This window comes from Phocoena sinus, chromosome 12 (genome assembly GCF_008692025.1).
Source record: "Phocoena sinus isolate mPhoSin1 chromosome 12, mPhoSin1.pri, whole genome shotgun sequence".
Lineage (NCBI taxonomy): Eukaryota > Metazoa > Chordata > Mammalia > Artiodactyla > Phocoenidae > Phocoena > Phocoena sinus.
In genome coordinates this window covers 63,961,650-63,979,493 of record NC_045774.1, presented here as the reverse complement: position 1 = coordinate 63,979,493, position 17,844 = coordinate 63,961,650, and the positions used below count along the sequence as shown (strand labels likewise).

The window sequence follows — 17,844 nt, the reverse complement described above, 5'->3', positions numbered from 1 at the left end:
AGAAAGAAAGAGGATAAAATAAATTAAAATAAAGTTATTAAAATAAAAAATAAAACTAATTATTAAGAAAAAAATTTTTTAAAGTAAAAAAAAAAAACCAAAAAACAGATGGACAGAACCCTAGGACAAATGGTGAAAGCAAAGCTATACAGACAAAATCTCACACAGAAGCATACACATACACACTCACAAAAAGAGGAAAAGGGGAAAAAATAATCTATCTTGCTCCCAAAGTCCACCTCCTCAATTTGGGATGATTCGTTGTCTATTCAGGTATTCCATAGATGTAGGGTACATCAAGTTGATTGTGGAGATTTAATTCACTGCTCCTGAGGCTGCTGGGAGAGATTTCCCTTTCTCTTCTTTGTTCGCACAGCTCCTGGGGTTCAGCTTTGGATTTGGCCCCGCCTCTGCGTGTAGGTTGCCTGAGGGCGTCTGTTCTTTGCTCAGACAGGACGGGGTTAAAGGAGCCTCTGATTCGGGGGCTCTGGCTCACTCAGGCCGGGGGGGAGGGAGGGGCCCGGAGTGAGGGGTGAGCCTGCGGCGGCAGAGGGCGGCATGACGTTGCACCAGCCTGAGGCGCGCCGTGTGTTCTCCCGGGGAAGTTGTCCCTGGATCACGGGACCCTGGCCGTGGCAGGCTGCACAGGCTCCCCGGAAGGGGGGTGGGGGTAGTGACCTGTGCTCGCACACAGGCTTCTTGGTGGCGGCAGCAGCCCTTAGCGTCTCCAGCCCGTCTCTGGGGTCCGCGCTGATAGCCGCGGCTCGCGCCCGTCTCTGGAGCTCCTTTAAGCAGAGGGCTGGTTATTGTAAAGGGGATGACTGATTTTGACGGCCAGAGGAAAGTTTTTCAAAACCTGATGCCAGATGTTGGGTCAATCTTGGGAGTTATATTCATTTTAGCTTTACATTAAGATCTTTATATCTCCTTTTTAAAAGTCCTTAATATGTCAGCAATGATAGTTTTAGGAAAAAACATTTTAGAGACCAAATACTTTTTTTTTCCTTCTCTGAAATATGACTATTTCAATTACTAGTAGCAACAATTAATCACTAAGTGATTCATCAGCCTGCAGCTGGGATTGGAGAGCTGACTTCCTTTCTTTATTCCTATTTTATGTTCTGTGCTCAGCAAGGATTGAGTAATAGCAAACTAATAACTTTTCCCTACCCTCAGCACCTTTTTCTCATACCAGCAAAGAAGAAAATTTTGAGTATTTTTTCCCAAGTACATTTTCCCTCACACATTTCTGAACAGAATTGTAGAATTACAAGTGTTAATCCATGTTGCTATAAGAATAAGGCATTATAGAAAAAGATGGTTCCTTAAGATTTGACCTACCATTCTTAGTTATTTTTCACTAAACAACTCATGCTTGAGGCATGGCTAAATAACTGACTCCAAATGGATAATGGTTTTCTATTTCTTGGCTACCTGGCATTTTGAACTTCATGTGAATGACATGTAAAATGCTAGATTCATGTCCATGGTCAGAGAACAACTATTAGCAAATCCATTAGTTAGATATTGTATATACTTTTAAAGTTTTCAATAAGCTCCCCCCGCTACTTCTAATGTATGAAGTCAAAACTAATTTAGAAATGTATCTGATTCATATGACTCCGGATTTACACTATATTAACATATACCCATCTACTCAGTAATGGATCATCTTCAGATGTTCTAGTGTTCTGATTATCAATATGTTTCATTGCCTAGAATTCAGTTAGAGGGTATTGTAACCTGTTATGTCATTCCTAGGAGGTGCCAGCAGGTTGGCCTGGGAGCAGCATACTCACCCCGCACTCCAGAAAAGGAGTGAATTCATTTAGAGCAAGGTTCTCATGTAAACAATCCACAGACATAGAACCATCTACAAATGTCAAAGCAGAATTTGTGTCACCGGGCATTTTCTATACCCTTCGTCAATTTCTCCAACATATTAAAATAAATCCTCTTAGTGGAAATCAGAAGTTCTCTTCAGTGCTGAATTGCCTTCTATTTAATCACATTCATTTATTCACTTAATTAAAGCCCAGTATGCCTTGAAAATGTTAGCTACAAGATCTGTAGACTAAGGATTTTTTTTCTCCTACTCTCCTTAGTGTAACTGAAATTATAATTAGTATACATTAGCAATATTATACACGTCAAAAATTTAGAAGGGTCTGAGACGTACTCTACCTGTGTTGCAAATTAGCTTGCCGCAGTTTCGTGGCTGCTGGCAGAAGACAGGAGACTGCAGGAATAAAGGACTTTATTAGTCACAGCAATACCAGTTGTCAGCATTTATGCTGGTGCCCCATAGGACAATGTGAAATGAGCCAAGTGCCTGCACACACACAATGGTTTGTATTCCAGGAGTGGGATTCCAACCTTAGGGAAACTGAATCTTTTATAATGGGCAGTAAACCTGCCTGATCTTTGCCTCCAAGAGAAACACTATCTTTGTCATACTGAGGAATAAACAGGCAAGACCTATGGAGACGTGTCTTCTAATGATATCCACCTCTCCATCCAACACTGTCTTGGCATCTGGAAAATTTTTCCTCTGAGCATAGCCCTGTGTCAGCCACATTGATTAATCTGGCTGATAGAGATTAGGGCTAAATATGTTCCATTTGGCGCACACTACATTTTAAAGGCTGATATCAATAGGGCTCTGAGCTGCAGTATGCGGAAATTTGCAGTATTAACATCAACTGTCCCAGACCCAACCAGCTGAGCAGATCTCACAAACCATCTGGATCTGCCTCAGAAATCGAGGTGTTTTTCTCCTTAAATTTCCACGTTGACCCTTCAACTTGGCCTATGGCCTTAGTCTGGTACAGCAGGAGTTTTAGAGATTACACAAGACTCTACCTTGGCACTCAAGGAGAAAATTTAAGGGCAATATCATCTGTCACAAGCCTGATCACTGAGTTACTACTAACCTGAATACATTCCAGGACTGAGGCAGTGTCTTTGATCACCTCAACTAATATCAAAGACAAATTTTGTGTCACCTTTTCTAGTTGGACAACTCACATTGTAGGGAAAACTGACTGCAAGGTGGGTGCAAGTACAAATCAGTTCCCTTTCTGGAAAGCTTCCCCAAGTAATCATTTTGGGAAGATGGCACAGTCATCTAAGGGCTATGTTATTCTCTAGGAGTATTTCCTTAAAAACTTGGAGGTCTCTTGTGACCACTCCTAAGGTTATAATCACCATTTGGGGGAGAGAAATAAGCTAATGCTTGGTTTCCACACAAGACATTAGTGGTATCCCTAAAAAGAAAGTGCTATTGGGGCCACTGAAGGGGCGGGGGGAGTCTACATCATCCAGTAGCACACGTTGACTCTGCTCCAATGTGGCCTCATAACCAGCTAGTAGATCTTATGTTTCTCAGTTTAGTTTGAACGATTGAATCTAGTTATTGTTTTTGAAGGTAATGTCTGAGGACAGTCAGCCTGCTCTGTCCTACTTTTCTGCATCATCAGCTGGGTGGCTTTTATCCACTCTGTAGCATCACTGAACTACCGTACTTGGCATAGGGGTGAAGCAGATACTAAAGGTGTTGACAGGAATTGTACTGTGAAGTGTAGGGACCACGGCCATCATCTGCCCCTTTGATAGGCTTCTGGTAATTTTAAGAGGAATGGCAATCCAATGGTGACCAGAGCTGCCTGGTGGGGGAGAACAGATCCTGAAATCAGTTAAATTTAAGTGCTCATTAGTTTGACAGAGATACATGAGGGCTTTTATCTTGAGGAAGACTCCAGGGATGGTCTGAAAGAAAAAAAAGTATTAATGTTCCTTTCTCATCCATGTCTCCCGGAGTGTAAGATGTTCCCTCTCCAGTTCCAGGGTGATGCTCTTCCTCCACTGCCATAAAATATCTGTGTCCCATTACAGTAGCTATAACTTCACCTTTTTCAATTATCCACTGCTCACACTCAGAAGGGATAGGTGCAGAAGTGCAAAAGTGACAAAGGCAATTTAATAGAACTTACAGAGCTCCCTTATTTCCCTCACTTTGGCCAGTGTGGGCTACTGTAGAGGATCTTGGCAAACAATGTTCTCAACCAAGTGGTCGTTATCTTTATGATTTAACTATGTCACTGTTGCAAGAGGCATCTCTGGATGTATGGTGCTTCCCTTTGCCAGAGATTCCAATCAGCAATATCATCAGTCACAGAGGTCATTTGTGTAGAGATCATGCAAAGCTCACTTGATAGCTTCCAACCCACAGTTTTGGTCTGGGTCCCATTCAAAGGATGCATATTTGTGAACTAGCCAATATCATGTTCCAAGTAGAATGCCCACTCGAGACATGTACAGTCTTCAATACTCAAAGAGTTCTATAAATTGTTGGATCTCTCTTTGAGGAGGGGCCAAGAGACAGTTTTTCCTTGATTGCCAGAGGGGTTGAGAGCTTTGATATACACTTACGTAGTCTCAAGACACTCCTTGGCTAGCACGTCTCTAAATTTTGTTGGGGTTTATCAGCCACTTCTGCTGGGAGAAATGTAATAACACTGAAGTCAAGACCATTTACACTGAGGCTTCAAAGTTGCGAACCTGCAGGCTGTCATCTATTTAGTGAAGACTTCAGATTCCATAAAGTAGAGACATTAATGTTACCTAGGCCACCCCCCTGAAGGCAAATGTCAGGGGAGCGTGGGTACCCCCAGGGGAGTACTGCAAATGCATACTGGAGGCCTTGCTGCATGGAGCTACACCGGTCTTGATCCTCAGGTGCCAGTGGGATAGAAAATAAAGTTTTGCCAATGTTTAACACAGCATACCAAGTGACATCAGTAGGTGTAATGGAAATCATCTGTGGGGCTATAGTAGCAACAACAAGACTCAGTTGCCAATAATCCACTATAAGCCTCCATCTCCCATTATTATTTTTCACTGGCCACACAGGGCTGTTGTGGTGGTATTGCAACCTATCCTTGCTATCTTTAAGACCTTGAGACTGTGATTTCCACTTGTCGTCCTTGGATTATACATCACTTCTGATGGACCACCTTGGAGGAGACAGGCAGAGGATCTGGTTTACATGTCCCACTAACAATTTTCTATATGTGACACTTCCTAATTGGGAGAATCCACTCTGGATTCAGTAAACACATATAAATTAATAAAATTGTACATTCAGGAGCAGAAATCACAACAGTACATTGAACTGACCCAAAGGGCCCCATCCACAAGACATACTAACTCCCCTTCCCTAATGTGTACCCAGCCCAAACCTCATTACCTAAATCTGGGTATCCCTTGAACTACAGAATCAGGAGGGATTGTGACTTGGGACCTTTCTCCAACAGAATTATACACATTTGAATTTTTTCCTTCCTCCAAATTCCCCTGAAAATCTAGATGGAAGCATATGGCCTTTGGTTTTTCATGGAGTCAAGGGACACCTAGAACTCATCCAAAATCATCTTTCCCTTTAAAGTGGCTGAAGACAGGTTAATGAAGAGGGCGGAATGAGAGAGCCTGGAGGAATCAGAAAGCAAGTCATGTTTACTTTCCATTGTGAGCAGAGTGGTGTCTACATACAGCTCAACTAAATGAACCTCCAATGTTTTCAGTCCATCCAAAGCCATATATGAGCACCAAGATTACACATACCGACACCAGCTATTTTAGCTTTGAGGAACCTTTGATCCAACTGCCATAGTCACACTGCTTTCTGGTCGAGGCTGTGGATTTATTCCCTTTGGATTGTTTGGATGTGACATATGCAGTGGAGACTTTTTTTATTCCACCTTAATCTAGGACATCTGAAGTTCCATTATCAAAATAACAACTTAAGTTCTTTCCCAGTTTCAATGTAAGGCCTAGGGGAGTTTTCCAAGGTGACATTGCTTACTGAAAAAATTTACTAGGCTTCTTTGGGTCCATTTCTTACTCATTAGTGGGTCACTTTCATCAGCATTGTAAAGCTCACCCAAGGCAGTAAGAGCACAAATCCATATCAATGCTGCTTTCCCAAAGGAGTTTTCTTTCTCATGGAAATCTACCTGAAAGGGCCAAAGCTCCCTCATAGTAGCTAGGACCCCCTGCACAAAGCCCTGAGACCATTTATTGTCGTCTCTGAAAACATCTAATGTTGGCATGCTAGACTGCAGAAGGCACTAAGTCACAAGACCACCCTTCTATCGCCATTCTTCCTTAATAGGTATTATATGCCCAAGTCAGGCATTATTTCCCGTGTCTCATCTACCCAGCCAACTAACCAAAATTCTAATGGCTTGCCTGCTTTCTACTCTCAGTGGTCATGAAGTTGCCTCTACTCTACTCTTCCTCAGCACATCTCTTTTTTTTTTTTTTTTTTTTGCTTTACGCGGGTCTCTCACTGTTGTGGCTTCTCCCGTTGCGGAGCACAGGCTCCAGACGCGCAGGCTCAGTGGCCATGGCTCACGGGCCCAGCTGCTCCGCAGCATGTGGAATCTTCCCAGACTGGGGCACGAACCCGCGTCCCCTGCATCGGCAGGCGGACTCTCAACCACTACACCACCAGGAAAGCCCATCAGCACATCTCTTTTTAATGAATGGTGGTAGAACTTTCTGCCATCGAACTCGAGGACAAGTCCTAGTACCAGTTAATGCAAAGAAATAGGCCTGAGGATGATCAGTGGATGAGAGCCTTCAGTTTCCCCTCTTACAAAAGAATTAGCAATACCTAGGGCATCATTTGAAATTGTCTTTACATCTACTTCCTAGTGCTTGGCCTGAAATCATCTCCACAATTCCTCTTAAGTAAAATAAAATAAAATGGAGGACTTTTTATACCCACTGGATCTTCTCACATAAACTTCCCTCTTCTAACTTCCCTCTTCTCCTGTTAATCAGCCATGAGACCCTTATCTTTATTCTTGCAGAAAGCCATGTCTCCACCAGCATCCCATCTCTCAGGACAATGGAGGGGTTTGAGATTTTACCTGACTAGCAAGTTATTCTGCCTCTCTTTCATAGATACTCAGAGAAGGCAAAAAATAAATAAATAAAAAATAAACCCCTGGGATAGGAGACAAAGGACTTTCTTATTTCCAATGACAGTAATAGCAAGACTGTCAGTGTTTACACTGGTTCCCCAAGCTCCAATTCCCATAGGGTGGCACGAAGAGGTTCAGCTGACATCTGAACATGTAGTGGGTTACAGTACAAGACACAAAACATGAGTTAGAGAAACCAAGCCCTCTGTAATAGGTAGAAAACATGCCTACGTTTTAACCAAAGATAAACATGTTTCCATTATACTGGGCAGTGATATAAACAAACAAGAACAACAAAAACAAAGAAACAAAACAAAAAATAAAACTGCCTTTTGCTCCAGAGGCAGAAACTACCTCTATCTCCTGAGGCTGTTTGCTATACTAACATCCTTGAAATAATAGTCCAGAACAAAGGCCTGTGCCTCTGCTCACAAGGCATGCAGAAACGTGAGAAACTTGTGGATAACTGTCTCCCAAAAACGTTCCCCTGTAAAAATGTATTGAAGTGCATTTTCTGTCTATGTTTTTGTTTCTGTCTCTGTCTCTTTCTCTTACACACACACACACACAGACACACACACACACACACACTCTCCCCCCCCCCAAAACGTTGAAGAAGTGTTTTTGAGGTATCTTATAGCTTTAAAATAATTCCAAGAAGTTTTACAATAAAAATATCAGGATATTCATATAATATGAACGTCAGAATTTCTTTAATAGTTGATAAAATAAAAAAACCTGTTTTTCCAGTAATTATTAATGGGAAATGGAATGAATTCTAACCATATTAATAACATAGATAAGAAGAATGACTGCAGGGACTGACATGGGGAAATATCCAAAGTCACAGATTAGGAGCATTATATGTAGCTAAGCAGGTATCAAGCTGGGAAAATTGGCTGGAATGAGAAAGTTTGGCAAATATTTGAAAAAAGAAAACAATTTGAGTTAAATTTATAAACGAAAAGAAATCCAGTCAGTTAAGTGATGGAGGATGAGTGAGGATGAAGCAGTACCGCTTCACTGAGCAAGATAATAGTCTGCTCAGAGTATTCTGGACCCTGGAATTTTAGAGACTAAAGATTTAAGGTGGCTATAAAAGAATGAATTGTAGTGGTTGACACAGGAAGGATGAATAAGGATATCAATTGATGCCTACTCAATGTAAGGAAAATCTGGCAATATTTCAGAGATGATGAGAGTCCAAACTATATATGGAAGAAGAAAAAATTCTTCTCGGAATGTTTCAGTACAGAAGCCATTTAACTCACGTGGAAGTGAAGGTCTTTGGGACAGCCATCTATTTCACAGGACATAAAGATCTTCTCCAGTGGGAGTTAACAGGTTTGGCCCTCCCAGCTCCTGTCTGAAGATATATGCAGCACAAGTTTAGGAAATGCCTATTATTATATTGTTTTATTGTATCATAAATATTCATAGCATCATACCACAGAGGAAAATTGTGCCAAAGGAGAGATAGAATTCCAGCATCAATGAGCTTATGGAGCAATGTAATATGCAGAAAGAACAGAAGGAGAAATGTAATATACTGACTTTTAATTTTTATTTGAGACTGATGCTCATGGCTATCTAAAGCTAGCCTCATTAGCAGAGGAGCAAAATAAATATACCAGTACAGGAGGGAAGCACACGACAAATTCCAAATTCTAGATTTGACAGACTTATTTATTGCATACGTATGATGAAAATGTAACTATTACCATTTATAATTATGCTTTGCAGTCAGGTTTTGTTTTTTCCTTTGTAAAAATGCGCATATGTAATGTGCAAGAGACATTGGATAGGGACAGTTTAATTATCCTCTCTAAAACAAATACCTTTGTACAGTCAAAGGTACCACACAGGGTGTACACATAAGATGGGCATTTCCTTTTTGATATTCCCAGCTGGGCCTGCCTTGAAACTGAAAACTAAAAGGGGCAAATGCAGAAGTTAATACATCAAGACTTAGTCTTCCTAAAATATTTTGCATCTCAAGAATAAACCCATAATGAAATACATTTCATTTCGGCTTAGCTTTCTCAAAAGCCACCTACTCCAATTGCTTCAAATCATGCTGCCTATGCAATCTATATTGCAACAAAGTCTAAATTAGTTTGTATCTGTATTATAGAAGCTAAACACAGCTGAAAGGTAGGTCTGTGAAAAGACATTTGTGTACATTGTCATATACACAACAAAGCAGATCTTCTGGTTTGAATTCCAACTTTGGGATCCAGTTCTATCAGTAGCTTTGTGTAGACATGAGCATACAGTGGAACTGATTTTGAATTCTAAGAATGTGGGTCCAGTTTGATTATATTTGCAATGTCTCTATGCAAACCACTAGAGGAAGGGGCATTGTCAAATAAATAATAATAATATAATAGCTAACATTTATTCATTTTTTTCTACTTATCAGGCATGAGATAAACATTTATATGCAATTTCTTATTTAATTATCACCCCAGTCCTATGAGGCAGGTACAATTATCTATTATCTCTATTATATACATGAGGGAAAGCAGGCTTAGGAGGTTATGTAACTTTCCTGAACTCATAAACCTGTTAAAAGATAGTATCAGGACTTAGGCCAAGGTCTCTATGACCTTGGAATCCAAAATCTATGAATGACCTTGAGAAACACTTAAGTACAATCTAGGATTCTGCAAAGAAATGAATCTAAAATTGACTAGAGAAAGAAAGATGAGTCATGCAATTCAAACTCAATTTGTTAGAACATATTATTAAAAATGTTTTGTTATACTCTCCCACACTGGGAAGTTCTCTTTATCAAGAATCCTGAGTCACGGAGTGCAAATCCAACCTGGCAAAGTGCCCTGCAAATACGTGCTGCTGTAGGTGATTCAGCATGAAACATCACCTTTTTCAGAATCTCACATTCAGTCCATTATTATAATTCCAATGGTACTGTCAATATCTCAATTTTATAGCTGAGTATCTCAACAATACCTTGTTATATAAAATTTTCTTAATTTAAAGAAATACCTTATAAAAGTTTTAAGTTAAATATAGAGTCTATATTTAGGGCAAACAATTGAGTATAGAGCAGTCTTACTTAGGAATTCAATACATATTGATCAGAAATAATAGTTTTTTAATCTTGCAAAATGACTTACCTAATAAAATGTTTAAATGACGTTTATAATAAATACAGATTGAAGCTGGACAATTACATGATTTAATCGTGCTCTAATATCTGAATTATTTTCCTTTGAAAGTAAAATGAACTCTGATTAAAATTTTAATGGAGTAAATTAATCATCACTTCATATGAAAGTTATAAAAAAGTATTAAAAATAACTGGAACTACAATAATTTGTTAATGGATACACAAGATAAAATATGTAAATTTTAACATCAAAATTATAAAATGTGTGTGTGCATGGGTGGGATAGTAAAACTGTAAAGCTTTATTATGCATTCAAAGTTAATTTATTAACAAGCTTAAAATAAACGGTTATAAATATGAGACGTTTTACGTAAGCCTCATGGTAATCACAAAGCAAAAACCTATGTAAATACACAAAAGATAAAGAGAAGGGAATCTAAGCATACCACTATAGAAAATCATCATATCAAAAGAAGAGAGCAAGGGAAGAAGAAAGAAACAAAGGAATTATAAAACAGTCACAGAACAACAAATAAAATGGAGAAATAAGTCTTTACTTTTCAACAATTACTCTAAATGTAAGTGGACTAAATTCTCCAATCAAAAGGCATAGAGTAGCTGAATGGGTTAAAAAACACAACATTCAAATATATGCTAACTACAAGAGACTTCAACTTTAAGGACACATACAGACTGAAACTGAAGGGATGGAAGAAGGTATTCCATGAAATGAAACCCCAAAGAGAGTAGGGGTAGCTATACTTATAACAGATAAAATAGTGTGCAATAAGAGACAAAGGAGGTTATTATATAATATTAAAGGAGGCAATCCAACAAAAGGATATAACATTTGTAAGTATTTATGTACCCATATTGGATCCCCTAAATATATAAGGCAAATATTAACAGATCTGAAGAGAGAAATAGACAGCAGTACAATAATAGTAGAGGACTTTGATACCCTACTTTCAACAATTGATAGATCATCCAGATGAAAAAATCAATAAGGAAACATTGGACTTAAACTACACACTAGACCAGATGGACCTAACAGACATATACAAAACATTCCATCCAAAAACACAGAATAGGCATTCTTCTCAATTGCACATAGAACATTCTCCAGGATATATCATGTGTTGAATCTGAACGAGGCTGCAGCACCTGTGCAGACATGGCCAAGTGGGGCAGGGGACCTGCCCTGGATCATGGAGGAGTGGGAGGACAGACCAACATGAATGACTGGCAATGGACAGAGCAAGATGTCACCAGCTGGTCCAAGGGGAAGTTCCATGAGCTACTGGTGGTCACTGTTGTAGAGAATAGGCTGGCTGCTGCAAGATCAGTAAGCTGAAGCAAGTGGAAGGTGAGGTTTTCTGCAGCAGCTAGAAAGGAAAGCTTATTTCATTTTATGATTGAATATCAAACTGGGTTATAAAGGTATAATTAAAGAATCTAGAGCAAAGCACAAGGGATTGATAGAAATATTCAACCTTTCTGAAGAAAATGAAGTAGATGACATTGAGGCAAATGTGAGTAAAAATAAAGATGGGGACATTATGAAAACGGAAGCTACTGTCAAGAGCAGGGAGGCTTTTTGAGATTGCCTGAAGGCACGTAGGAAGGAATTTAAGATGGGAATGATTTACTAACAAAGCTATGACAACTCAGGAATTGCCACTTGTTAAAAGGAGACTGAGTGAGAATACCTTGCAGGCCTCATCTCCCATGGCATTGGGCATCAGGATTCCCAGTGTGGTGGCATTGCACATGATGGAACTATTTGATACATTTGTAGAGAAGCTGTATAGTGTCTTCAATGTGAAAGTTTGGTGCACAAATTTTACAAGGTTCCTGCTGTATTAGAAGATGAAAAGGGAAGGAAATCACAAATGTTTGATGGGAAAATCACCGTAGATATATGGAATTGTTAACAAATGAAAATATAATCATTGAGTGGAGATGTAGGAACTGGCCAGAAGTTGAACTGAATTTTGTGCCCCATCCAAAGTAAGTGAAATTACAATTGAAATGTAAAGGACTTCCTGTTTGTAAAGAAGAAAACATGAGATTCCGTTGGCAGAAGCAGCATTTTGAAGAAATGAAAGGTTTACTGCAGCTGACCACCCTTGGTGGTTGAATTAGTTAGAAGATTTTATAAGGGCATTACTTTTTGTAATCAGAAAGTGTCAAGTTAACATCTTCCCTATTATTACTTTTAAAAACGAAGACAAAAACTCTTAATTCATATTGGATGAAATCCATGAACTTATACAGAATTTAAAGCATTGTTTGTATCTTTACTATGACTAGACTCTGCATTGAGTTAAAAGCAGCAAGCAACCTGAAATTAGGTATTAACATTACCTCCCATAGATGATCCTCTGGGGATAGATTGAGTCCCTGAGTACAGATAGTTGAAGTTTCCCAAGCTAAAGGTTGTCCTAGAAAACTTACTTTCAGCTGTGGTTTTAGCTCAGGAAGACAAAAATAATAAATGGCATGTTGATACCATTTCCCTTAAAAAACAAACAAAAAATTATCTTTCTTTTTCCTCTAAAATATATTTGCTTTTTTTCTTTGTGTTTTTATGTTTTGGTAGATAAATTCTACCTGACTTCTCGTTGTTTACTTGAAAAGAGCAACAAACTTACTATCTGTTTAAATTATTCTCCTAAAAAGTCAGCAAAAAAAATTAAGCACAGTGTTTACTGTACTAGTAGTACTTTAGAACTGAAGAAGTCATTTTTGTTCACATTTTGAAATTGAACCCAGAAAGGAAATAGCCCATTCATTATAGGGCTACAAAGTTCAAACTACAATTTTTTAACAACCCCTTCATTCTCCCTCTTCTGTGAATACTGGATGGATATCAATAATATATTAGCTTCAAAAAGGAAAGAGTTAAAAAACTACATAATGGACTGGGCAGGGAAACAAAAGACCCAGGTTGTGCTCCCAGATTACTGCTAGTACTAGTCTGGGCCTCGTTTGTAAGGTCACAGTAATCCTAACAAACCTCATTGTCACCTTCCTGCAGTGTGAAGAAACCATACAAATAACTACGAAATAAAGCCCTTGGCTGTTCTTCAGCAGTCCAGCATGGTCATGGAATCTCCATCTGTGCATAGACAGGTCTGATGCTCACTAGAGGGTTGGAAATAATCATAGAAGGGGCCAGACTTGGACACAGCTCAGTCAGAAAGCTCTGTATAAAATGAGAAAAAGGGTTTCCTTGAATGTGGGGATCAGTTTAGAATGCTCACAAGCTTCATGAACAAATCGAGATGGTCTCTGAGGTAAACCCTCAAAGTCTCCCAGGAGTTCTTGGACTAAGAGGTGTTCATCCATGACTCTACTATAAACTTGCTTGGTCCCTTGTTGGAAATAATTCTTCCAGAATTTTTTTCAATCTCGATATATATATCTGTGCAAAATTTCGTGGCTGGAAAAGCTTCTGTGCTGCTGACTCCCTCCCTGAGATACAGGTAACCCACACATACCGAGACATAAGCACTGATCAATTGCCTCTAAATTTCCAGAGAACAGAGGCCTGTTCTCAGCATAAGAAGTCCAATCTCCCAGGGGCCTGTGCAGAACCAGCCAATTGAGAGGTGCCCAGGCTTTATGTGAGGAGATTCATATGTTGCCTTGTATCCTGCAACCTTGTTATAATCACTTATTAACTCCATCATTTTTTTTTGTCCACTCATTTGGATTTTCTAAACAGTTGTCTTCTATGAACAAACACAGTTTTATTTCTTCCTTCCCAAGCTGTATATCTTTTATTTTCTTTTCTCTTCTTATTGCATTAGCTAGTACTTCCAGTACAATGGTGAAAAAGAGTTGGTTAGGGAGGATATCCTTGCCTTCTACTTGTAGGAAAGGTTTTATGTTAGCTGTAGGTTTTTTGATGAGACTATTTATCAAATTGGGGAAATTATCCTCTGTTCCTTGTCTGCTGAGGGTTTTTATCATGAATGGGTGTTGGATTTTGCCAAGTGCCTTTCTGCATCTAATGATATAATCATATGATTTTTTTTGTTTATTGATGTAATTGATTACATTATTTAATTTTTGAATGTTGAGCTAACCTGGCATACCTGGGAAAAATCTCACTTGGTCATGGTATATAATGCATTTTATACATTGTGGGATTCAATTTGCAAATATTTTGTTGAGAATTTTTGCATCAGTTTTCAAGAGAGATAATGGTCTTAGTTTTCTTTTCTGGTAATGTCTTTGTCTGGTTTTGATATTAGGGTAATTCTGGCCTTAAAGAATGAGTTAGATTGTACCTCCCCTGTTTCTATCATCTTTAAAAGATTTTAGAGAATTAGTACAAATTCTTCCTTAAATGTTTGGTAGAATTCACTGGTCTGGTGCTTTATGTTTTGGAAAGTTATTAATTGCTAATTCAACTTCTGTAATAGGTTTAGACTGACCCAGATTGTTTCTTCTTGGGTGAAAAATTGGGTCATTCAAGGAATTTGTCCATTCCATCTAGGTTTTCAGATTTGTGGGCATAGAGTTGTTTACAGTATTCCTTTAACTTTCTTTTAACGTCCAAAGGATCTCTAGTGAGGCCTTTGCTTTCATTTCTGATACAGTACTTTTTATCCTCTTTTTTCTTAGCCTGCTAGAGTTGTATACATATTTTTTACTAATCTTTCCAAAGAACAAGATTTTAGTTTCATCAATTTTCTCCATTGATTTTCTGTTTTCAATTTTGTTGATTTCTGCTCTAATTCTAATGATTTATTTTCTTCAGCTTACTTTGGATTTAATTTGCTCTTCTTTTTCCAGTTTCCCAAGCTAGAAATGCAGATTATTGATTTAGATCTTTCCTCTTTTCTAATATATTTATTCAATGATATTTTCCTCTAAGCACTGCTTTCACTGTATCTCACAAATTTTGATAAGTAGTGTTTTCATTTAGCTCAAAATATTTTAAAATTTCTCTGGAGAATTTTTTTTCATTGACCTATGTGTTGTTTAGAAGTGTGTTGTTTAATCTCCACTTATTTGGGGATTTTCCAGTTATCTTTCTCTTACTGATTTCTAGTTTAACCCCACTGTAGTCTGAGAGCAGATAATGTGTGAACTCTATTTATTCTCTTAAATTTGTTAAAGTATGTTTTATGGTCCAGAACATGGCATCTTGGTGAATGTGTATTCTGCTGTTGTTGGTTGAAGCAGTCTATAGATGTCAATTATATCCAGTTGATTGATGGTATCCTTGAATTCAACTGTGTCCTTATTGATTTGTTTCCTGCTGGATCTTCCACTTCTTATAAATTAGTATTTTTTTAATCCTTGAAATTCACACATTTCACCAGATTATGACTAACTAGACCCCCCCTCCCTCCTTCCTTCCTTCCCTTTCTGTCTCTTTCTTTCTTTCTACTTTTATTTTTTGTCCAATATTGAAGGGACATTTTTAATCATCAGAATTGATCTTCAGTTGGGGTAAATTTGTTGATTTTAATGTATATAAAACATTTTTCATTAAAATGATACATTGGACTGAAATTTCAATATTGTAAAGATCATTTCACACCAATTCATTTATTGTCAACTTATCATTGTACAGAAACACTTTATATTATTGGTATTATTTGTTTGTTATTTTTTTCTTCTCTGCATGTCATTTACCTTTTAATGTTTTATGGCATCTGTCATTTTACAGAAGTTTTAAATATTCTTGTAAGCAAAACTGTTACTGTTTTCTAGTTTTTTCCTTCCTAGGGAAAGTATTGTTTATGTCAAGGTTGTAGAAATACTCCCCTACAGACCTCCCAGAAATTCATTTATTTTCCTTTTTATTTAATGCTTCAATCCATCTGGAAACTACTTGTGTGTGTGTGTGTGTGTGTGTATGTGTGTGTGTGTATGTGAGTGTTAGATCTCTAACCTGATCTTTTTTTGACACTAATCAATATATAATATATCTTTTCCTCAATGATTTTAAAGATCATGCTCATGATAAGCAAAATTTGTACATGTACATAAATCTATTGTTATTTCATACTTCCTATTCTATTTTACTGAACTATTTGCCTATTTCTGTGTATACACTACAATGTTTTGCTTGTTTGACTTTATAGCATGATTTGACATTTTCCAGACCACTAATTCTCAATATTAAGTTGTTCCATATCGCTAGGGAATATTGGGAAGGTGTGGGGGTATTTTATGGTGTCACAATGACTGATGGTGTGCCACTAGCATTTACCCAGTGAAAGCCAGAGATGTTAAGACATTCCAATAAGTAAAAGAGTCCCACCCAACAAAGAATTATTTTAACCAAAATGTTAACAATATCTCTATTTGAGAAAACTTGTTTAAGGAAAAGTAAAAATAAAACAAAGCAAAAAACAAAAAATATCAAATGAAAAAAGTTTAGAATCAGTTGGACAAATACAATTAAAAAGTGAATTTGAATTTTTTTAAAAAATTAACTGATTTGGAGGAGAACTAACAATTAAGAAAAATTAAGAATTAGGATTGAAACTCCTCATTCAGGAAAAAAAAAATCTTGGTATATTTTATGTCTTCAGGAAATATTCCCCCCCCACGACAGGTTTTACACATCCTCATCAGATTAATCCATAGGAATCTTACAGGTTTTGCTACCACTGTGAATGGAATTTGTCCTTTATTTTACATCATAATTTTCTATTATATATTTTCACTGCGTTTTCTAGTAGTTGAATCTTGTGTATATGAATGGGAAAGCCATTGATTTTTCTTTATTGGTGTACTCAATTACTTTTTAGAACTATTTTATTAGGCCTAATTTAAACATTTTGTTCCATTAATTCCCTTGTGTTTTTGAGATAGACGATCATGTTTTTTGCAAGAGTAATTTTTTCCTACCATTGTAATGTCTCATATATGTATTGCGTTGTATAATTACATTACCTAGGAACTCAGTCGGTAGTAATAGTGGTATGCTTCTCACTATAATGGCACTGCCACTAACATTTTAGCATCAAGTATATTGTTGGCTCTGTTCCTACTAGATATGCTTAACCAAATTTTCTTTCTATTCCAGCATATTAACTATTTTTATAAAGAAACTTCCATCTGAAGACAAGTATCAGCTCTGAGAAAAATACTCATTCAATTTTTATGACTTAATTGTTTAACATAAGATGAAAAGTGAAAGACATCAAATTGACTAATTTGTTCCAATAGCAGTTCTTAAATTAATTATAGTAACAATTGTCTAAATGCTCTCTTTTCTTTGTATTTACATATTTGTATTTTTATTTCAAACTTAAAGTGGCTCTTACCTTTCTACTACTACTACTACTACTACTAGTTAACTAACACCTAAAAGTGCATACTATATGCTGGGTACAACCTGTACCTGTTTTGTGTGTGTTACTCATCTTTTCCTCATGACATCCTCAGAGGTAGATATTATTATCTTCATTTTAGAGATAATGAACCAGTTACAGGAAGGATAAGTGACTTTCTCAAGGTCATACAACTGACAATTGAGCATAATGGAAGATATTAAATAAAGATGGCATATTAATCAAATGTCTCTTAATATCCCTTCCCCCTTAATCTCAAATAATGAATGCCTCTATTACATTCCTGTGTATCACCAACAGAGATTACCTTTAGTTTCTCTTCTGTTTGCTTTGCATTCTTTTTCATGCTTACCCGTGATCTATATTTGGATTTATGTCCTTTGGATTTATCATCTAT

At 37.4% G+C, this 17,844-nt stretch overlaps 1 pseudogene; it reads left to right on the top strand.

Moving 5' to 3' along the window:
• Nucleotides 1-12,262, top strand: part of LOC116763315 — a 42,782-nt pseudogene extending 30,520 nt beyond the window's left edge.
• The last annotated feature ends 5,582 nt before the right edge of the window (nucleotides 12,263-17,844 follow it).